Here is a 24,186-nt window from a genome sequence, read left to right on the forward strand (position 1 = left end):
CGCCCCCGGGCAGGGCGCGCGGCGGCGACGGCGACTCAGGCGCGCGGCGACGGAGACGCGGGCGGCGGCGGCGGCGGCTCCTGCGCGCGCTCGGGCTCCCGCGGCCGCCCCATCCCCGCGGCTCGCCCGGGAAGGAGAGCAGGGAGGGCGGCACGCGGCGGGGTCGCTCCGGCAGCCTGTGCGGCGGCGGCAAGCCCTGCGCGCTCCGGCGTCGCTTCCTCCTCGCCCTCCTTCTCCGGAGAGTTCCTCTGTGCAGCGCTGGCGCTCGCGGGGAGGCGCGCAGGGTGAGGGAGGGGACGGGCGGAGGGGAGCGAGGCAGGCGGGGAGGGCTGGAGAGGTTGGGTGCGCTTGTGCGTTTCACTTTCCCATTGTGAAAGTGGGATGCAACTGGCCCCCTTCCTCATCCTCTTCCTCCTCCGCCCTCCGCCTCCTGCCCGCCCGCCCTCCGTCCCTCCACGCCCATCTCCCCTCCCCTCTTGATTCGGTGAGATAGGGAGGAGGAAGGTCTCGTAATTTGGGTTACTGTGTAGGTGGCCTCTTTCATCTATTCATAACAAAGCTGAGCCGCCTGCTGTTGCCGCCGCGGCCGCCACCATCGCCCCTTGGCGCTCCCGGGGCGCGCTAGCAGTACGCCGAGCGGGCTCCCGCGCCCGTCCGCCCGCGGGGCTGCTCCGGCGCTCGGGTTTTGTTTACGAGAGCAGCCTGGGGATACGCAGTGCACGGGGAGCCAGAACCCAGGGCGCCGAGGGTTTGCAGCTGAGGCCCAGGGCTCAGGCCACGGGGAGGCTGCGGGGAGGCTGACAGGTGTGGAGCAGCGGGAGGGAGGCCCTGGGGAGGCGCGCGGGAGACGGGGACGAGCCCGGGAGGCTCAGGGGACGAAGGCGTCCCTGCCACAACGGTTGGGTTTCCCCTGGTCAGAGGAGTGAGGTGAGGGAAAGGCAGGCGCCAAGACTCCGCTTCTGGACAATCCCCGGGGCCAGAGCTCCCATATTTGAAAAGGTTCTCTCATCTCCCTTGGCAACGGAGTCCCAGGCTCTCAGACCTAGTGCTTAGAAAGTTCTACTCACTGTCTAACCTTGATGAGCTTGGCTAACGTTTATTGAGCACTTACTTCGTGCCGGGTGCTGTTCCAAATTTACCACATGGATTACGACTCATTTAAGACCCTAATAACCTTTTTAATTAGTGACTGTTATTATCATCCCCATTTAATAGTTAGTGAGAATGATCATGGAGAGGTTATGGAACTCGCTGGGGTCCTAATGCTGGCTAACAGTGGAGGTGAGATTCAAATCCGTACCTAGTTCAAGGGCCGGTTACACATCCCGCCCTAGCCAAGTGCCACCTGTGGCCCATCTCAGCAGGTGAGAACTGAAAAGGTCCTCAAGTTAAATGCTCCAACCTGCCCTCCCCAAGCCCAGCCATCTAATCTTAGAGCCAGTTACCTTATTTCCCTAGAGGCTCTCCCTCTGTCTCATCCTTTTCTTTGGGCCCTCTGACGTCTCACCGACGCACCCAGGGATGCCTCCAAAACGAGCAAGAATTTATGAAGCACGGTGAATTTCTGAATCATTGCACACCTGTGTGTGCGTTCATGATTTCTCAGAAGGGGCTTCCTCGAGGATGCACAATGCCTCCCAGCTTCCTGACACAGCCGATGGCATCACCGGCACACACAGAGTCCGGCAGATGATCCAGATGGTATACCTGAGGACCCCCGAGGGCCCCTGAGGACCCTTATGCATCCTTGCAAAAAGATCTCTGTCCCTTCCCTGGTTGCATCCCATTTCTTCCTTCCCCTCCTGGTTCCCCATCTCTAGATGGAATCTGTTTCAGGGGGGAAGGGGGTAAGTGGGCTTCCCTCAGCTGCTGAGCTGTCTTGAAGGAGCAACTGTTGCAGGTTTTCAACTTCTACAGTAGTGCTGCACCTTCTCCCCAGTGCTGAGCGATGACAGGAGGAGGAACTCTGAGAGGCTGGGGGCCACAGAAGGTGAGGTAAGGTAAACAGCAGCAGAGTAACAAAAGCTTCTGCCCTTGGTGTGCAGTGAAAGTGTCGGATCATTCCAGCAGTGGCTCCCATATTCTGGATTCAGAGTGGTCATTGTCCCCTTCAACTTCCCTTGTTTGAAATTGGAAAACATTGTCTTTGCCTACCAGCGGGCAGTAAATAATCCCACGAGCTATAAGGTGGCTCTTTCCACTGCAGTGGTGGTGGCCAAGAAAGCAGTAGGAGTGGAGGAGGAAGGAGAAAGACCCGGGACATCAGGCTGATGTTAGCCAGGAGATGATCGGTTAGGCAAATCAGACGCTGTCTCTGTACCAAAGTCATCAGGGCTCACTCCCCCAATCCATGCCCCCCCGACCCTGAAGTATTTTAAGAACTTCTGCACGGCTGGAAATGGGCAACGTAGTATCTGAGAGACATCTGCAGAAGCTCCCAGAACCCTTCACAGCATAGTAAGGGGTTTACGTGCTGGCATTTTGACCATTTTCCCTGTGAGCGATGAAGACACAATGATCTCCACCGCTGTCACAAACCGGCCATGGCAGTGTTATGTGCTGAGAAGCAACAGTTCAATTCCATTCCGGAGATAGTTTTACTTCACTAGTAACCAAGTAATTTCGCTAGGTCCTGCCGAGTTGGTACAATCAGTGGCCGACCATCTTGGGAGCTGTTTGGATTAAACATGCTCTATGGTGCAGCATTTTGATCTCTACTCATTTCATTGCTGCCTCGTTTTGAGAAAGAAACATCTTAAAAATACTACCAGCAAGAAGTATAAATGGCTTTGATGGCTACAGTTTCTCACCATTCTACTGGGACCATAAGCCCCACTCTTGAAAGCACACTTCTTTTTCTTCCCATTTAATTGGATGCAGGCGCCTATGGTGAAAGAAATCAGAATCTGTGCCTACTTTTTGGCATGAGAAATGCAGGAGACGAGGAAGCATGTAAATGTATTCTTTGCTGATTCTACCCCATTTTGTACCGACATGTTTGCCCCTTTCCAATTTTCCCGTGTACTAAAGCTCCACCTTCAGGACACAAGTTCACATTTGAAAAGTGTGGGAAATACGAACAACAGATATAAATATTTAAGCATGTGGATTGTGTGTGTCTTTGATGGCTTTCTCCCGGACTCTGGTGTGCAAGTCCCGTTGGCAACAAAGCTTCCCTCTGCAACTGATGGAGCCCCTCCTGGTGGGTGTCACTTGCCGCACATTCAGAACTCCTTGTAACACAACTGGCTGAAACCCAAGGAAAAAGAAGATGGTGCAGATTTATCCTCCAGACAGAGGCCTGCTACCACGGAAACAGGCAGTTCAGACTGATTCCGAGCAGTTTTATTTGTAGCATTCAGTAGATGGGAAAGTCTTCATAATGAGAAAATATCAACTCCCTCAGGCATCTAAGACAATCTGGGTTAACCAGACCATCCACAATCAGACTCATTTCTGCCGGACAGGACTTTATAGATTCAGTGGTTTCCTGCTGAGGCTCAGGACATTAAGAACTGTTCAGTAGGCGATTGGTCACAGTCACAAGATGGCTATCACTGGTGTTTTCAGTTTTCTTTCTGACTTAAAAACGAATCTGACAGCGATCTGTAGGGATGACTGGACTGGCAGAGATCGAAAGCAACTAAGATATTAGTTCTAGTGGTCAAGGAATTCTCTCCCTTGTCTAAGGAGCTACAACCCCTTAGGCAGCATTTGGGAAGTGCCCACTGGGTCGAATAGTGTCAGTGTTGTCCTTCTAAGACTTAAAACAGGCCACTTCCTTCTTCACAGCTTTGTTCAAATCTATGTGGTCTTCCACATCCAGCCCATTATCAAAGCTCCAAGCCCCTTTTGGTGACTGACAGGAAAAAGAAATGAGCCAGCCTCCTTTCTCATCTGCTGATGAGTAGATAGTTGAAAGCAGATAAGATGAAGAGCCATTTAATAAGTTTGAATTGATGCTGGGAGACGAGTTGAATGCAACTCAATCAACATGAAACGTCGGTCAGATGCAGCCCAGTTAAGATGTGGCTGAAGGAGCACAATGTTTGGTCTTCTCACCCACCCAACATGGCCCCAGATAAGCACTGAGCGTTCTTATGCTTGGCAATCCTGCCCCATGCCTTTGGTTAAAGTGACAGGATTCTGGTTGACCCCAAACCTTACTGTTGTCCTCTTTCCTGTATCGTGGCTTAATTACCATTCATGGTCATTTACCAGCAGAGTTACAACTGTAGATGGGAGAATGGGTTGGAGGGACAAGTAAACAATTATTTACTCATGGTCCAATGACTTCCTTTGGTCTAAATAAGAGCCTTCAGTCAGCGTTAGGGACAAATGAGTTATTTCCTATTGAGAGGATGTAAAATGTTGGTTGTTTTAAAGAGACTGGTGTCTAGGACCTCTTCCTGGCACCCTAGTACCTCATTTCTCAGGTAATACACTCAGTGTCATGAAGTTTCTCTCGTGCTCTTTCTCCAAACATTCACAAAAGTTATCAGTGTAACCACTGAGTCTGAGACCCATACTGGTTGTAAGCAAAATATGGTAAATCATTGGCCATCACAGTGTTTTCCCAGGCCAGCTGGAATTCACCCTGAATGAAGTACACAAATCATTGGTTCATTGTCTCTTCAGATTTGGGGAATCTCTGTAACTTGCTGAGCAACCTCTTGGTCACTAGCTTTTGTCTGATTTTCACAAGATTTAAGTCTGTCCCTGCTCATATTTTCTTTGCTGTTCTTTTGAAATATGGAGCCAAATGGGCACCAAGGACTAGACACAAAATGCTGACCCCCCCTTGAATACGGTGTCTTTTCCTGCGTCTCTGTTCTGCCATCACAGCTCTGAGGCTTCCCCAGCATAATCCGAGGCCTCGAGTCCTTTGACAACAGGCAGCTTGGCATAAACCCACTCAAAGAGGAGAGCTGCCAGAAACCAGGCCCTCATATTAATAATAACTCAAACTCTTGAAATGAATAGCAGAAGATAAGATAAACACACAGATAACTTCCCAGTCACTCATACTTCCATTTCCTTGAGATTCTGACAGGGGGAGATGCTCTGAGCTGACAAAGTTTTTCTGGACTTGGAAACGAGCAGCCCGCTGCTCACCACCAGGCCCGTATCTTTTCTGATTCTTATGCCCTTGCCATTCCCTAGAAAATATTCAAGGCGGGCAAGAAGCAACAGCCATCGCTTTGAGCTTGGGTCATTGCTGTTGGGAAGCTCAGCATTTGGTCTCCAGGGTCAGGACATTCCCACTTGTCACCCTTCCTGAGGAAGTCCTAACAGCATCTCTCAGACACTGGTGACCTCGTGCACAGAATCCCAAGTGCAAATCCCATGGAAGACTGACATTCACCTTACCTTCTGTACCTTTTGTTTTAATGTGTGTGTGTGTGTGTGTGTGTGTGTTTTGAGAGACAGAAACAATGCGAGCAGGGGAGGGGCAGAGAGAGAAGGAGACACAGAACTGGAAGCAGGCTCCAGGTTCTGAGCTAGCTGTCAGCAGAGAGCCCAATGTGGGGCTCGAACCCATGAACTGTGAGATCATGACCTGAGCTGAATCTGGACGCTTAACAGACTGAGCCACCCAGGCGCCCCCTTCTGCACCTTTTCTAAAGCGTCCCATTTCTATCTTCTTCGCCATCTGTGCCGGAGATTCTCCTTTTCTCTGCACGTACCATTTCCCCGTGCTTCTCCATCCTGCTTTATCCCCAGAAGTTCATCATTTTTGGGCATCTCCCTTGCTTTTTGGCTTTTGGCTGGGTTCAGCCAATGAGAGGTCCCAGCAGGAGATCCAGAGGTAGATGGCTGTGGGTGATGTCCTGATATTTCTTCTCACAGCTCCCTCCCTGTGGCTCTGTTTGCTGGCCTTGGCTGTGTCCCTTCAAAGGCTACAGATCCTGGAGACAGTCTTCTCCGGGTAATAACCACTCGCTGACCTCAGGCCTGTGGGAGCCCCTGCCTTCCTCCATCACTAGCCCTTGCTCTTCTCCCTTTGTCCCGCCCACACCTCTGCCATGGTCCCTTCATTAATGTGTCCATTTGCACGTGTCCCCTGTTTCCCATCAGAACCGTACCTCAATGTCCCTCCAAACACAGAGAGAGAAGTGACCTAGAATGACATTTAAACCGAGATGTTCTGTTTGTCCATTGATGGAATGCACGAGAGACCGCTAGGCTCGATGGAACTCATAGTCTTTCCAAGGGTTTGGTTCTCCCAAAATCTGGCTGTGGCAAAGCTCCACTTTCCTTCTCTCTGCACAGACTTTCCTGCACTAAGTTCAACCTGGTGATACAGACAGATGGCAACTTGACTGGGTAGGATTTTATTTTTTTTTCCAGCTAAATCATAAAACTGAAAGCTTTACCTTAAAAGTAAACCAGAAACTACTGGAAGCTAAGGGTTCAGAAGGTGACGTGGGGACAGGGGTGGTTATGATCTCTAAAACACTGCTGAACGTTTGAAGTATATTTTCAAATAAGACACAAAACTGAACATACTGCTTTTTCCTTTTTAGACATTTCTCCTTAAGTGTGAGCTTCAGCCGTCCCTTCAATACAGTTGAGAAATTCCATTTTTATTCATTATTACTGTAACAGGATTATTAAGAGATTGCCAAATTTCCTCATCTCCAGACCTTGCCCCAAGTCACCCCCCACTAACCTTTAAAGAGAAATTGGATATTCTCAGTTCCCTCATGGCTCAAGGACAGGTGACCCACACAGCGTTCTGTGGAGTAGAAATAGAAATCATCTTGAGTTCTAAAGACGGTACTTTTTTTGAGGGTGCCTTATTTTTACCTTGCTATGATTTCTGTGCTTTAATCATCTGAACCAGCCAATTCGAAACCCAACTCCCTTCATTTATTGGACATTCTTAATGGTGATTAAATATTGACACTGTCAGAGGCCTTTTTTTGCCCACCATGAAGGCTGCACATTTGGAATATTCAGGAGCTTTAAGAAAGGCACGCTTACATTCAGAGTCAAACTAATCAAAGCAGATATATCAGTCTCTTTGATTGGGGTTGGGGGAGGGGATGTTGGCGACGGGACAGGTGTGTGGTCCCCGCAAGTTGGCTCTCTTGCTGAATGAGGACTAGAGACAGCACTGTTCTGAGGCCAGTCAGCAAAATTAGGCTGAATCAAGACCCCGTTGTGGCCCCAGAACCCCACCCACTGGGACTGAACTCCAGCTTGCCTTCTGCTCACCAAGCTCTGCTCCCTGGCATGGGGTTGGGTGTGTCCAAAGGAAAAGATGCTTTTCCTGTGTACAAAGACTCTGTACCCTAACTGTGGCCCTAGGCAGGCCCAGGTTCCAGACCCGGTACTGCCACTCAATAATTATGTAGCCCTGGGCTCTTGGGTCTTCTAGCTGTCTCATTGGGTGTTCAAGCCTGGCACACAAGAAATGCTCAGTAAATAATACCATCATCATTATTATTACCATTATTAGTGCCAAGGGTCTAAGGCTATGCTAACCCATTGTATTAGTTTGCTAGGGCTGCCAAAACAAAACACCACAGGCGGAGTGGCTTACACAACAGAGCTCTATTTCCTCACAGTTCTGGGGCCTCAAGTCTGAGACCAATGTGTCGGCAGAGTGTCTTCTGAGGCCTTTCTCCTTGGCTTGTAGATGGCCTTTTTTCTCTGTGTGTCTTCATATGGTCTTCCCTCTGTACACACCCCTCTCCAAACTTCCTCTTCCAGTCATACTAGATCAGGACCCACCCTGACCAACTTCATTTTACTTCATCAAAGACCCCCATCTCCAGATATAGCACATTTTGAAATACTGGGGGTTAGGACTTCAACATATGAATAGGGGAGAGGAGAGAAACAATGTAGCTCATAATGCCCATTTCAAATCTTTTCCGTAGGAAGGAATTTTAACTAGCATTTCTTGGGCACATGACTAGTACTGAGCCTATTACTTGGGTTTGACCAGCACTTATGACTTATGCTCATCTTTTGGCTCTTACCATCATTATTATCAAAAACAGCAAGTATTTACTAAGAGACTTCCATATATAGGGCTTTATGCTGAGATCCAGGATCCTGTCTTTAATTTTGAGCAGTGGGATATTCTTTAAACAAGCCAGGCCCTTTTGTGCCTCCATGCTTTTGCATGTGTTATACATTTTTTTTAAGTTTATTTGAGAGAGAAAGAGAGCTGGGGAGGGACAGAGAGAGAGAGAGAGAGAGAGAGAGAGAGAGAGAGAGAGAATCCTAAGCAGGCTCCACAGTGCCAGTGCAGAGCCCAATGTGAGGCTTGAACTCACAAACCATGAGATCATGACCTGAGCCAAAATCCAGAGTTGGGTGCTTAACCGACTGAGCCACCCAAGCACCCCTACTATACTTTTTATCTAACATATCCTTCCCCTTTCTCCATCTTGCAAACTCCTATTCATTCTTCAAGGTTTAGTTTAAAAGCCACTTTCTCCTGGGAGTCTTCCTTGTAAGTATACTGGAGACTACCAGACTATGAGTTCCTTAAAAGACTCAATTAACAGAGAAATCAAGTTCTGGTTCATGTTTGTGCCCCCAGGAATGAGCTCAGAGCCTAGTATATAGTAAATGTTCATGCATTTATTCCAAATGGTAATGAATTATCTCTTGCTTGCCAGGTCCCATTTTAGCACTGTACTCAGACTTGCCTGTTGAATTTGTTTAACTGAACTGATTCCTCCACTCAGTCACAAAATCCCTTCTCTGACCTGCAATAGCACTTTATTTGCCAGTCTATGACAGCATTTAAATCTTGCAATTTACATAACACACTATACATTAACCGTGTATATAGCAGTTCTACTCAATTATAGATTCCTTGAGGTCAGGGATAGTGTCTTATTCAGTTTCTCTCCGTAATTTCTTTCTTTCTTTTTTTTTTTTTTGCTTTAAACTCTTTGCTCATTTATTTCCTAATTTCTTTAACAGATACCTTCTGAGAACCTACCATGCACTCAACATGTGTTGATTTCTGGGGATGTGACAGTGAGCTAGACTGACGGTTCCATCCCTATGCAGCTTACTGGGCCTTGGGCAGACTCAGTGTTCAAGAAACATCTGTTGAATTGTACACTAAAGACTGAAAATTCCTTAGGTGCACGGAGTCACTCTTTGGGGGTTCCTACAGCCCCAGATACAATGACTTAACCTGGCAAATGCACAATACATATTTATCAATTTGTGAATGACCTCTGTTAGAGAAAACAAACACAAAAGGAGGAAAGCAATATCCCACAAAAATATTATTGACAGTATGGAGGAACAACCACAGACTCTAAGTCTGAACATTGTATTTGGATTATTTGTTAATTTACAGCACCTTTCAGACTTTGTTTGAAAATGGCTTTGTGTTGAAAAGGGAAGAGTCTTATACTGTAATTATGTTAGACAAGCTTATAATAATTATAATAATTATCAACTGAGTGCCAATAATAATTTAAGAACTCCACTGAGCATTAAGATCATACTAGTGTCTAACAGGTTTTTAAAATTAAGCTCTTTCAAATTGAAAGGGCATAGATTCAGCATTTTCTATTTTTTAATAAGCAAAGATTCTAACAAATAAAAACTCTCCTTTTCACGGGAGAAATTTCTGTTTACAATAAAAACTTTCATCGAAGGTGGGTACTGGATCCCTTCTAAATCTAGTTAGAGTTTAAACAATTGATTTTTTTGAAGGTACCTACAATGATCCTCTCTCATGTATGGAAAACATGGTAACATGACAGATCACTGAACCCTTACACTGTGGAGGACACACCCATTGAGAAACACATTTTCATGGGTGTATCATTCCTCTACACATAGAAATGCCAAGTTTTGATGTGCACTAGAATTCCCCCTAGTGGATATGAAAGGAACTTAATTCCCCACTATCTGAGGGGAGTTGCTGAGGACTATGGTTTCAAGCTTCTATTCCTTTCTGGCATCTGTTCCCCAAAGGTGGAAGTATGTCGCCAATTAATAAAGGTTTGATTAGCACTCCTCTTTCTATCTGGCATCCGCAGTAATTAAGGTGTCTGCTTGCAGGCTTGCAAATGTAGCATGAAATTACAGTCAGCCCTCGAACAGAGAAGTAAAATGAACATTCTTTAAAACAACATCACCTGATTTCCATAAGACACTTCCCAAATCAAATTGTCAACTGTAACTATTCTGGCCCAAATCGATATGGTGCCTTCATCCAAGCCATGAAAAAAAAAATCATCCTTTTCCAGAGAATCTGTTAATAACTTTGTCAGTAGTAGCCAGCTACTTTAAAAAATGTGTTTGTATAATGACCATTTCCGATTTCTGGGTGTTAGTCTTTGTTACATCTTTTGACAAATCCCCCACTACTTATCATGTGGAGTGTTTATAAATTCATTCTACACACACTTGTTGATTATAGGCATAGCACTAGGTACCAGAGGACGGGTGGAAGGAGGAAACAGACACGAATAAGACCCAGTTTTTGGCCTCCATAAAGCTAATAATAATCTACTCTGACATGTCAATTTTCTCTCTCGTCACTGGTTCCCCTTCTACCTACCTCTTGTACCTACCTCTTTAAATGTTGATATGGAGGGGACCATGGTAACTATCTTTACCTTCCCAGAAAGCTTTATCATCCCTGCTTTGCTGGTGTAGAAGCTGCCCCTATACCCCACTCCCAACCAGATGTGGGTTGGGGCCAAGACCCAGTCTGGCCAATCCAAGTGCTCCAAATCTGGCAGTTGTATTTGGTCTAAGCATGGGTCATGTCATCCAAGCCAAGCCAATCAGAGTTCTTTCTAGGGATTGTTATATGGATGGTAGGAGAAAAATTGTCTCTTACTGAGGTGGTTTGTCTGGGGCAACCATTTGACTTTGTTCCCTGCCTAGTAGAAAAGTCGAGTCTGAAATAGCAGACAATGAGGCCAACACTCCAAGAGAAGCAGAGAAGAGACAACCAAAGGACTGTCCTTTGACTAGCTGGTTGGGGTTTTCACCACTGCTCTTTGACATTCTCCTGTCGCTGTTCTATTCTTCCTGGTCAGTATCACCGATGCCCATGGGCTTCCACTATCACTTACCTGCTGAAAGCTCTCAAATCTCTAGACCAGTGTGATCTCTTGAGTGTTAGATCTATATATCGAAATGCCTACTGGTCATCTCTCTTGAAATTCCACATGCACCTCAATCGAACTTTCTTCCATACCTTTCCCCGACATGTTCCTAATATAGATGACACGACTGTCCACCCTTGTTCTATGTCCAAAAGCTATAAGTCATCTCAGATTCTTCCCTCCCTCTATCTAATCAACTAGTAAGTCCTTAGTTTTATATCCTTAAGATGTCTCAGGTCCCAGACCCCTTCTGTTTTCTCATTCCTATTCCGTAATTTGGCCTGTTCTCTCTTCAAACCTGGGCTGTTTTAGGTGAGATTGGTGTTCTTGGTCCCAAGCTCCCTGTATCCCCTCTCCCATCCATTGCCCTCTCATTTGCTTCCAAGATGGAAAGTTCATCAGACTGCTTCTTTTTAAAAATCCTTCAATGACTCCTTATCGTTTTACAATCTTTTTAAGTCATGGCCCCATGAGGCTCCACTCTGCTTTGCTCCACCCTCCTAGGCCCACACAAGGCCACTTGCTGCTAGAGGTAAGTGGACTAGGGGCTCTGGCTGCCAGGCTCTGCGCAGCAGTCCCAAGGGCTGAAAAAGCACATACCATACAGCATACTTTGGGGGAAGCTCTGGCTTAGAAATTACAGCTTGCAATTCTGAGCTTGGTATATAAGGTCCCTGCCTGCTATCTTTGAAATCTTATGTTCCCATTCTTTCATATACACATGCAACTATACTCTGGGCTGAGCTTATTGGAGAGTAGTTGTGCAGGGCCAATGAACCTGAACTCTGAAGCATCTGTTAGTAGGGGCCAATATGCCTGGGGGGTTGTTGTTTTGTTCTGTCTAAAGGAGGAGGTTGATGCTAGGCTTCTGTGGAAAGACACAAAGAAAAGTAGATGAAAACAGTATGCCTACCATTTCTCAGACATTACCTAACAGAGGGCAGCGGGAGGCAGGAGCTGACAGGTGTACTTTGACCAAGGCTTATGATATTCAAGGCATTCACACCATTGGGGGGTCAGTCACGTCATCCGTAGTGAACACAGAGGCAGAGAGGAGGGCCTCCTTCCTACCTTTGCATAGAACACTGTTGCAGGATGGGGAGTGACACAGAGTATCAGGGAGAAAGCCACATTCTCAAAGATGCTGGGCCGGGCTGTCCCCAAGATGACTGGAGAGACTGAAGAAGGCAGGAGTTGAGTCTTAGTGGGTAGGGGCATAATCAGCCAGTAAAACTCAGGAGTATGAGTCATGTGATCTCATTGTTACCCATCAGGGAGAACTGTGAAAAACAGTGAATGGGAGCTTCGCGTAAATCAGTTATGATGTGTTCAGCTACAGAGGGGGGAAAATCTACTTGCAGCAGAGAAAAGTAGGGGTTAAATTTTTGCACACTAGGAGTCCAGTTCCCAGTATTGGTTGCTATTCGGTGTTAAAATCCAAGAACCCTCAAGCTCTTATTATCTTTCTGCTGTCAAAAGACAGCTGCCACATTTGCAAATATCAAGCCAAGAAGGGGAAAGCTAGCCTTTTTCCAACAAGACTCTGTCCTTTTCCATCCAAAGCAGGAACCTGGGCTGACTTCCCCTTATTTCTCATTGACCTGCTCTATTTCTCACATGTCTGCTCTAGACCAATCACTGGCAAAGTGAAGAGGAATGACCGAGCCTGGCACCTGATCGTGGGTCTGAGGGGAGGAGCTTATGTCCCTTGAGATCATCCCAGATCATCCAGATAGGAAACTAACGTCCTGTTAGCAGGGAGGAAGGATGGATGGGGAGGAGATGAGTGATGGGCAGGTAAAGAGTGATGTCTGTCCCTCTAATGATGAAAGATTGTGGTTCTCCATCCCAGGAAGGTCTCCAACCCCGTCTTCGCATTGGCTAGGTCCTGCTTATTCTTTGGATTCCTAATCTAGCTCACTCTCTGACTTTCATTCTCCAGAACTGACCACTCCCCCCCAGGCCACCAGCATGCCAGGTTCATACCCCTATCTCTGCTGTCCTTACACTCTATTGCAATGGAGTGTCCCCATGGGCCTCGCCTCCTTGGAGGAAGTGGTTATATCATATTCATCTTTGTCTCTAATGTCAGCCACGATGCCTGGCACATGTAAGTGTTCAGTATTTGTGGGATAGATGTTGCATAAACAGATCCAAGGTAGGAAATAATCATGTTAGCACTGGCATCTTCAAGCATGAAGGCCCACTAAATATGCACAGTAGACAGCCATTCAACTCAACCACGCGTATTTATGGCAGGTCTATTGTCTGCCAAGTGCCAGAGGCAACCCAAGAGGATAACATAGGCTCTGTGAACTCAGAGAGCATGTGCACGGCAAAGATAACGAACAACACAAAAAAAGCATCTGATAAGTGTCTCATTAGAGCCACAGGAGTGCGGGGGCAGGGGGAGACAGAGCACCCTTGGACAAGGATGGCATAGTAATTAAAATCCACAGGTAACCCCAAATCTTAATTTAATCAACACTTTCAACCTCCACCCATCCACAACTTCTTAGTGATGTAGGAAAATTGTCAGATTTGAATGTCATTTTCCTTGGGTGCCCTGCCTATCTGTCAGTGCACCTGTGACCCGTAGTAAAAAAACCACATGGTAAACAGTCAAAGAGGAAACCAGGGAGAGAAGGCGACCTTGGTGATTCACAGCTCAGATAGTCAGCCCTTGGAGAGCTGAAAGCCGATGCAGTTTTAGCCAGTGATTTGAAGATGAAATGATTCTGTATTTCACAACTGTACTGCATTTGAGGTTTTTGTTGGGGTGTGTTATTGGAAAAGTGGTAACTAAAACACGTGAAAGGCACAGTGAGATGTCCTAAATGGTTGATTTTCTAGGCCCCTGTGGCAGAGCTGTGTTTTTGCAACGGGGCAATACTGAGAGTCTACTTGGGGGCTGGGGGCGGGGGAGGCTGGGCACGGACTTCTTTGACAGTCCGAGGAAGTCTACAGATACTTCTCAGAATGTTTTTCAATTTTAAAACACTTTTTTAAATTAAAAGAAAACACATAGAATTACAAAGGAAGCCAACTATGTTGAAAGACAGTTACAAAATAATAACATGTTGACACAGTGACAGACGTGCTTCTTTAGTAATATTGTAAATAACAAGACCCAACAGCATCTCTAACATGTCCTCGTGATCCCTATAATTCAGGTATGTATGACAATTGCTCTGAGATTTAAAAAGAAGCTGTCATTTCTCTTGGTGAGAAAGTCACAGGTGCTCCTATTACTATTCTAATTTGTTGCCTATGTTCATAATCGAAGGAAATGCTAAATTTCAGTTAGGGAAACTGAAGGTGTAATTTTGTTTTCTCATCCAAGTTCACAGACCCAGATTAAAAACTGCAGTACCAAGTCCCTCTACCACATGGTGCCCAAGCTGAAAAACCAGGGTCAGCGTGCGTTTTCCTGCCATCAGTGGACTCAGGTCTAGGAGTCATCTTCCACCTATTTGAGTAATTACATTACAATTTGCATTCTGCTTCTTAAAAAAAAAAGGTTCTTGATTCAACAGCAGGAAGGGGGATGGGCCCCTATCGGGATGCTAGTTGGAAAAGACCTTTTTATTTTATTTTTTTTAAATGTTTATTTTAGAGAGAGGCGGAGAAACAGAAGATCCAAAGTGGGTGCTGCGTGGAGAGCAGAGAGCCCCACGCGGGGCTTGAACCTTGAACCATGAGCTCATGACCTGAGCCGAAGTATGGCCCTCAACTGACTGAACCACTTTTTGAAATTCACGCCCACTGACTCTCTTTGGAGCACTGGTGTTAGCATGTTTTCTGCCGATTTAGTCATTGTTGGGTCCTTTACATCCTCTGTGGTATTCTTACCTCATCAAATGTGGGCATTTCAGAGGTAGAAAACATCTCAAGAAGCAGACATTCACAGTCTCCTCCTAGGGAGATGGTTTGTCCATTGCATGAAGTCACACTGAAATGGTGAAATGGATGAAGAATGAGCCCAGGTCCCTCTGGGAGGGGAATTTTGTGCCCATTAAAATACAAATAAGGAACTCCTGTAATTTTTCATCTTTTTTTTTTCCCCAAATAAAAAGCCGTAATAATTGGCCAGGCTGATTCACAGTTCCCCTTTCTTGTTTATTTTAGGACTTACCTAAGTGAGAGGGGGAGGGGAGCACAAGGGGAAGTGTCCCAACACTGTTGGGAAAGGCGGATCACTATTTTTCGTTGCAAAAATTAAGTTCCCTCTCAACTTAGAAATAAGCATACAAGGCACCAATTCTTCAACAGGTACTATTTCAATTCTCAGGGATGTCTTCAAAGTTTAGCTTCTGTTCCTGTAAATTGGTTTTTAAAGGGAAAAATCTATTTGACATGTAAATTTACCTCTACACAGCAGGTAATTAGGAAAACACTAAGGGACTTGGGTGGGGGAGGGGAAGTCAGACAAATCAGATTAATGAGGGCAACAAATTCCAAACTATGGAGTTGGTACACCTTCATACTGAAAAGGCTTTAAACAGCTACATAGTTATTATTTATAAAACATAAAAGTAAACTAAGGTTGAGAACACTGCTAGGTGGTTGTCCACATGACCAGAGGTTCTATTTTTCCCAATAAGCAGCCCGAGAATCACTTCCACATTTACATTTGCATTTCAATGATAAGACCAGGAGAGCAGAGATCTTAGTCTATTACAGCTCTTTGTGTGTGTGCCTTTCTTTCCTCGGTTTTGAATTTCGAGGTCTGATCTTGACATCTAGGGTCATGCTGGACAATTAGCAGGTTCTCAATAAACATTTATCAAATGGGCTAGAACGCTAAGAGGTATTAGCTGGGGAGCATGCAGCCAACGATGTTTTTGTAAAACCTGATCAGCAGTGTAAAAAGGTATCCCACCAATAACTTGAGCAAAAATTTGCAAGTCATATAGAAGAGGCGAGCTGGGTAGGGAGGGTCTAAATGGGGAGCCAAAAGGTCAGAAATGAATAAAGTGAAGTCTTCCAGGAACCTGACAATGCTTCATAGATCCCTGCTGAGTGAAATACTAATTTTAATATTAATAGTGACCATGGTTGCATACTGACATGTCGTTTCCTCATCCATAAAGCAGAGACCTGAACAGCAGCTCCATCACAGTGCTCTTCTCAGGATTAAAAGAGCTCATGCATGTAACACACTTAGACTAGCACCTGTCACAAAAAATATCAGTTATTACATATACCAGGAACGGTCTTTCACGCTGTACCAGGAGGAACCACAAATGGTCTTTCATACTCTCCCCCGCAGAGGGGAGAAAGAAGGGTCGAAATCCTGGAGGCTCTCCGTTCACAATCTCTGTAGGACTGTCCTCGCTGCTGGAATAAGCTTCGGGTTCTTTCTCATTCTTCCGATTTCACAGCATCTGCTCAGACACGCCTTCCCTTGCTCCGTCCACGGGAGCCCCCTCACATCATTCCCTCTTTCAGTGCAGGGTTCGTTCCCTTTAGAGCATTTACTACAGCGTGGACTTGCTTGTGGCATTCCTTGTTTACCCATCTTTGGAGTGTCTCCACCTCTAGGCTGAGTGTTCAGTCCCTGAGGGCAGGGACTGGTTGTGTTACCGATTATCCTGGACAACTAGCAAAATGCTCAGCACATACAGATGCTCAGTGAATGGATGCTCAGTGTGTTATGCCCAAGATTTCAATATCATCCCCCAAAACCAGAGACCGCCAGGGAGAACGAGTCACGCATGCAAAAGCAAAGGGCATTTATTATTACGGGCTTGTAAGTTCAGGCTCACAGACTTCACCAGCGCAGTGGATCCATGCGGAGAGCCCCGAACAAAGGCGGGGCAGGGCCTTTATGGGTTGGGGAAGGGGCAGTTACAGGAAATTGTGACACAGGTACAGGGGTCCAATCATTATCGCCTAACATCATTGGCAGTAACTTTAACCACATACATTGTCCAGAGTGTTCAAAGTTACTTTTGGCAGGACCCAATCACAACATTTAGAGTGTTAACCAATTATAGAGTGGACCCAGGACCCAGGACGCTCAGGTAGGGTGTCACTAGCCTTAAGCAGTAAGTGATTATCTATAGCTTCTATCTCTAGGCCTGCCCTTAGGAATGTTTAGGGTGTCAGCTGGCCTTTCCTGATTGGGTGTTACTAGGGTGGTCCCTCCTGCCTTGGGCAATGTGTGCCCTTTTATTGGCTAATGATTCTGAGAAATCAACACTTAGGCCTCCAAGGTCAGAGGGAAACTTGAAGCCTGCCATGGAGTCAGTTTGGTTCAGACCTGCATCCTTACAAGCATACCTGTTGTAAATAAGTGAAAGAATGAATGTATCAGGGTTCCTGCTGTCGGCCAGGCTCCCTCTGCCAACATGCCATCTACCTGTTCTCTGAGACACTTGCCTCTCAAAAGCATACCAGCACTTTAAAAAGTGACCCCCCCCACCCACAAACAAATATTGTAATCTAATGTTATACCTCTAAGAGTATCTTCCAGGATCCTGGGATTTGTGTGGCCCACCTCCAAAGAATTTTGAACTCTCCCTATCACCACATACTTCCTCATTCTGATGTTACAGAGAGAGGTGTGAAGACGGAAAGGGAGGTCACCCTGACAGCAGCTGGGGTGTGAAGGTGGAGGGGCAGGTGCAGGATAGATCGGGGGTCCATCATCATCTCACTAAGAAACCTTCCTTTTTGACACTTCTTTGGGAGGTAGGCAGTGCAGGCCCAAACCTCAAAGTTTTAGGGTAATCAACAGGACCCTAAAATCCTGGGTTCCGACACCTGGGGTAAGATATAGGAATGGCCTGGATGTCTTTAAGGTAAAGGCCAGATGTGAAGGAAAGGAAGAGGAATGAAAAAGGGGTCTAAAAATGGGTCTGTTTATATTACAGGGATAACCCAAGCAGAGCTGAGGGAAGGAAGGGAAGGAAAGAGGAGGCGGGCGCGGGGGGAGGTAAAGGAGTGGGGGAAAATGGCCATACCTGGAAGCTGACCAATAGGAAGCCACGCTGCTTGCTCCGCCCTTCTGTTACACCAGCAGTGCACTTGGAGCCTGTGCTGGAACTGGTGGAGAGGCTCTTGGGGTGTGAAAGCCAAGTAGACTTCCCAGAGGCAGAAGAAGCCTTTTTCTCTAGGCCAGGAATGACCAGGGAAGAAGCCAGTAGATGGGAACCAGAACAGGGCTGGGGCTAGCCTGAAATGCATCTGTGTATGAATTATGAAAGGACAACCCTCTCCCCTTCTTCAAGACACTTTGCTTACATCTTTCAGAAAATCATTGTTACAGGCTGATGTTGGAACAATACACATAATACCATCGGCCAGAAAACTGTTGTAAAAAATATACAAATCAACTGTGTTTGCTATAAATAGTGGTCCTTTAGATGTGGTCCTCTTGTGCAGTGCTCATCTTGTACAACTGTATTGTGCAACCCTGTCAGAAATCCAAAGTTCTAACGTGCTTTGCTGGTACCCAATATATGATCTATCAGGAAGACAGATGATCTCTGGAGTCCCTCTCATGCCAGTAGTCTTTAGCTTAAGGTGTTCCAGGGAAGCTCAGATGGGGATTGTGATTTCTCTTGGTTTGTTTACCCTATTATACTTTGATACTTCTGAACAGCTCCCTGCAGGCATACTGGGTGACTGTGTCTTAACACTTGTTTAAAATGCAGATACCTCAGCCCCCATCCAATAGTTTCTGGTTCTCTTGGTCTAGGATAGGATCCTAACAACTATTTCTCATAGTAATTTTGGTAGAAGCTGTAATCTGAAAATGTCTATCTTAGCAGAAAGAATTTGAATTTGGTCCATAGGAAGTTTGAGAGTTGTGTCAGAGCCATCAAAAGCTTGACTTTCTCTTTCCAGTATCTTTATCAATCCGTTACAAAATCTTAATCCTTAACACATTTCTTTTCCTGCCCTCGCCAATTTGTGATACGCTGAATACACAAATTGTAATCCATGGAAATGACACAGATCTGTTTGTCCTAGAGGTAAAACCATGAAGTTTCCAAAGCAATTACTGTCTACATCTTTTAAGTATTAGGTAATCTGTAACTTGTTTACAGCTGGGTTTTAATAGCAGCCTGATTCTGGGCAACAAGAGTGTGTGTGTGTGTGTGTGTGTGTGTGTGTGTGTGTGTGTCCTGAAATGAAGACTAACGGGGTAGTATCTTTCCTGCATTTCATTTCTCAGATTAAAATGTTCCCACATCAAATGGCTGTGGGTTTACCTTGAGTGTTAGCCCTGAGGTTGGGCATAAATAACTATGTATTTCTGCCTTCTGATTCATGCCTGGAGCTCCCCGATCTCCTGGCCTGAAGGTCTCAAAACAGATAAAACCGAAAAGTATGTCTGAAATTCCTGGGGGTTCTCACCAGCTATTTTGGAAATAAATATAGCAGCATGCAGGCGAGCTTCCATTTGTCCAGAATTACCTAGCTGAATGGATGCTGCCCACACAATTACACTCTAGTTAAAGTATTTTGGGCTCCACCCACCCTCTGCCCGTTTTTAGCATGGTGTGATGGAGGCAAGCAGGCCATGAGAACCCATGTGGAAATGTCACCCACTGATAGAGAGTCCCTGGCCCCACTGCGGGCGGGACCCGACTGCTGGCCACCAGGTCCCCATCGCTGCAGATACACAGATTGCTTGTCAAAATTCTTCCGTACAAACTCCCGTGCTGAAAGCTAATCAAAGTAGGGCAGACCTCTTCGCTCTCCTTTTACAGAACAGGAAACAGGCTCAGGGCGGCTGGCGCGTGGGAAACGTGAGTGTCCTGGCTCCTGGTCCAGTGTTCTAGGAGCCTCAGCACTCAGCGTTGGCATCCGTTGGGGGAACTTTGAGAAAACGCAGCTGCCCCGCCCACCCCCAGCTTCTCAAGGGATGAAACTCGGAATTATTACTGTTTTTTAAAAGCACCACAAATTCAGATACATGGCCAAGGGTATGAACCCTTAGCCCAACATGTGCTTAAATGATACACCCAAGAAAAATAATGTGAAAATGAATTTAACTGAAGCAGAAGAAAGAAACCTAGCTTGCCGGATTCAGGAATAAGTCGTCCATTAGAGCCATACCACTGTGTTGCATAGTGTACAGGACAGAAAGGCACCCTGTGGAGCTGTGCAAAGGGCAGAGAACCTGCTAGGAAGCGATTTGCTAATAAGATCCCTGAGAAAACAGTAAGAATGCAAGAGGGATCAAGACAGCTCCCTGGGGGCCCTGCAGGGCGGACGTCCACTTAAATTCTCCTATCTCATTTGGGCTTCTGTCACACGAGAGAATGAAACAGTATACAATATATCCAGTATGACCGTGCAGGTCTAAAAGAAAAGAGCCCCAAATAAGATACTGTCAATCTGTTGGGGTGATAGGGTCTTTTTTCTTCTTCCACTTGTGTTCCCTCTCTAATCCGGGCTGATTCAAATATCCCAGGGGTGAGGAGGGCGGAGTCAAAACACCTGCTTCTGGTCCCAGCTCTATCATTCCCTGCTGTGTGGTCCCATCAGCTGAACTGACCCGTCAGTTTCCTCATCCTTGACATGGGGGTCTAATTCTTGCTCTACTTGCCTTGCATGCAGGATGTACTGCGATGATGTATTTATGCATACATGTATATATGTTTATTATAAATAGCACCACTAGATTCATTGATGCCAAATAGTATATATCTTTAAATATCCTATTTCCTAGGGTGCCTGGGCGGCTCAGTCGGTTGAGCGTCCGACTAAGGCTCGGGTCATGATCTCATGGGTTGAGCATCTGACTTAGGCTCAGGTCATGATCTCACAGTTCATGGGTTCGAGCCCCACATCGGGCTTTGTGCTGACAGCTCAGAGCCAGGAGCCTGTTTCCGATTCTGTGTGTCCCTCTCTCTCTGCTTCTTCCTTGCTCATGATCTGTCTCTCTGTCTCTCAATAAATAAATAAATGTTAAAAAAGACTTAAAAAAATCCTATCTCTTGGAGGCCTGACCTCTTGTCTGTCTCTACAGTGAGGGTGTTTGAAAAGCGCAACCCAGAACATTCCAGAGAGCTCAAGTAAGGAGAGAGAGCCAGTTCACTCAGCTCATGATAAAAGACTGGGAGAAAGAGGCTGGCAGTAAGATCAGACTGGTTCAGGCCTGACACAAGGTACTGAGGGCTGGGAAGAGGGGCCAGGCTACCGGTTGTGCTTTCCAAGCTGGTAGCCATTGGCCACCTGTGGCTGCTTAAATGAATTACAATGAAATAACATTTGAAATTCAGTTCCTCGGCCACACTAGTCACGTTTCTAATGCTTAACAGCTGTGTGTGGAGAGTGGCTGCCATATTGGACAGTGCTGATAGAGAATATGCTCATCGATGTGGAAAGTCCTGTTGGATAGTACTGCTCTAGAACTTCTGATGTGCCCAGGTTTCAGTCAGAGAACATTCTAATGTTAGCGCACCAGGCCTGGGAAAACTAGAATATGTCTGTATTCTTTCTGGCCTGCTTCAACTCCTCCCCCTGATTCATCCTGGAGACAGACTGGGAGGCATTGATGGGAGTCACTCTCTAGGTGAAACTAGAGTATGGAAGTCCTGGATGGGACTTAGTAGTGGCAGCAAGGAGAGTGAGGATCTGTCTTGAACCCTTGGGAAGAGCCAGGAGGAAATGGAAAGCTTTCGAAAACCAGATGAAAACCACAGAGAGAGCTTTCCTTCAATACCAGCCCCCTGGAGACACCAGCCAGCCGCTGGCACACCTGTGAACCTTTCAGGACCACGCCCCCCCCCCCCCCCCCAGTAGGGCTGTGTGGGAAGAGAAGCACCAGAAGATCCAAGAGGTCATCTTGGTGGGACCCTGGAGCCCATGGAGCCCCAGCCCTTCTTGGGAACAGACCTAGGTCAGGTTCAGCACTTAGATCTTCCCTGGATGGCAACAGCGGCCATGAGAGCCTCAGGTGGTGATGCTGACTCTTCCCCCAAACCTCATGTGCCAGCTGAGTGGAGGCAAGGTTCATGCCAAATTCTGCCATGTTTCCACTTCTAGACAGAATTTCATGCCACAAAGGCATGATGAAACAATCCTGATAAAGTACCAGCTCTCTGTCCTTCTTGGTTTCTGAGGCAGGACACTGTTTCCAGCAGGCTTCGTGCCACCGGGAATGCCCTATGCCAGCGGCCAGAGATTGACTAGGGGTCAAGCCTTAGGTGGCGTCCCAGGTCTTAGGGCCTGGCTGGATTCTTATTCCCTAATCATTCCAGGTGTGTGGGGGGAGGGGGAGGGGACGGGGCTGTCTCTGAACCATTTTAGCCCAATCACACGTCTTGGCTGTCTTTGATGAAAGTTGTTTCTAACACGCATTATGCAAATTAACAAGTCACTAATTTCAGCAACAAAAACAAATTCTGATATTCAATATGCTAATTAACAAATCACTGGTTGTTGATTGAGATATCGATTGCAGAAGGACTTGCAGCTGCCTCTAGAGTTGGCCAGCTCGGCCCCACCGCAGACCGCATTCCTAATGGAGCCACCACCGATCAGAGGCGTGTCACCCCGAGTCTCAAAAAGGACTTCAACACAAATGAGAAAAGACAGACGTAACACGCTTGCATTATAATGGGGATACTGAGGCAGAGTGAGTTCAGTTAATTTTAAATCACACAAAGAAACAGAACTGAATGGATTCCAGCTGCTCTGAATCCAGGGTCTATTCCCCTTGCAGTCCCAAGCCCAGCCTCTGTGTGTGTGTGTGTGTGTGTGTGTGTGTGTGTGTGTGTGTGTGTGTGTGTGAGTGTGTGTCCCATACACTATTGGTCATACTCTAGTGATCGCCTCCACTAATCTCTGGTCATAAGTTCAGGTAGTAGGAGTATCTTCAAGATGCCGATTTGTCTGTTAACTCTTTGGGAGACTGAATCTTATAGACTGAATCTAGAATAATTCAATTCTTTGTTCTCCGTAAGCCTCCCACTTATTTAAATAGTTACCATATGATTTTGCTTAATTGAACCTTATAATTATTTAAACAATTGTCCTATGATATGTATTTAGTCTAACCTTTGGTTCCAAATCAACTAGGGGTAGGAAGCTTTTTGAAAGGTGAAGACACTTCATTATTTTTTTGTGTGCTTCTAATGCTCAGTGGAGTGCCTGGCACTTGTGTGACAGCAATAAGGCATTGCTGGATAAAAGAAATATGGCTAATATTATCATATCTAGGGTACAGAGGGCTCATCCCAATGGCAGCTCATAGAATGGAAGACTATTACTCATAAAACAGGTCCACATGTTTACCGCCCTTATTGTGCTCTGGGCTCTATTTCAAACACTTTATTCAGTCATTTAATCTTTTTAAAAATGTTTATTTTTGAGAGAGAGTGTGTGTGTGCACTCATGCGGGGGAGGGGAAGAGGCAGAGAGAAGGAGAGAGAATCCCAAGCAGGCTCTGTGCTGACAGAGCCGGGGCTTGATTTCACAAACTGAGATGAGCCGAAACCAAGAGTCAGATGCTTAACGGACTGAGTCACCCAGGTGCCCCCAGGTATTTAACCTTTAAACAAATCCTGTGCAATAGATGCTACTATCCCCATTTTACAGATGAGGAAACTGAGGTACAAAGATAAGTGACTTTCCCAAGATCACATAGCCAGTGAATGACAGAATCAGGATTTGAACTAGACAATCTGTCTCCAAATCACGTGTCCTTTTCCTTATGTCATAGAAGTGGAAGAAAATGGGATTTTTACCCCCACCACATGTCCGACACAAAAATAACATATAAGGCAGTTTCAAGTGATCTCGTGCCAATCATATGGCTGAAAGGCAATGAGTCATCAAGCTGGGAATTATCAGTGAATCTGGGCCACCGTTCAGGCAGTGATAGCCAGGGGAATCAGTGGGAGAAGACAGAAGTTTTACCCTTACAGCCATTTCCTGGAGGTGTATTTATGAGTGTGTGCATGGGTGGATTGGATTGCTAGGGAAGAGAAGAGAGAGAAGAAAGAGAAGGCTGAGAAGCAACAGCAGAGAAACCTTGCAAAAGGGGGGCCCTCTTTTTACCCTTTGTTTTGGGGCAGCCCCAGTAACAGAAGTGCACCAATAGGACCTTGTATCT

General features: G+C 46.2%; 1 long non-coding RNA gene across 1 annotated transcript; it reads left to right on the top strand.

The window, feature by feature from the left end:
- Positions 1–14,145: 14,145 nt before the first annotated feature.
- On the top strand, positions 14,146–14,763 carry LOC115304746. The gene is made up of 3 exons (XR_003914595.1): positions 14,146–14,281; positions 14,452–14,585; positions 14,725–14,763. It is a non-coding gene; the product is annotated as an uncharacterized LOC115304746 (long non-coding RNA).
- The last annotated feature ends 9,423 nt before the right edge of the window (positions 14,764–24,186 follow it).

Source organism: Suricata suricatta, chromosome 10 (genome assembly GCF_006229205.1).
Source record: "Suricata suricatta isolate VVHF042 chromosome 10, meerkat_22Aug2017_6uvM2_HiC, whole genome shotgun sequence".
Taxonomy (NCBI): Eukaryota; Metazoa; Chordata; class Mammalia; order Carnivora; family Herpestidae; genus Suricata; species Suricata suricatta.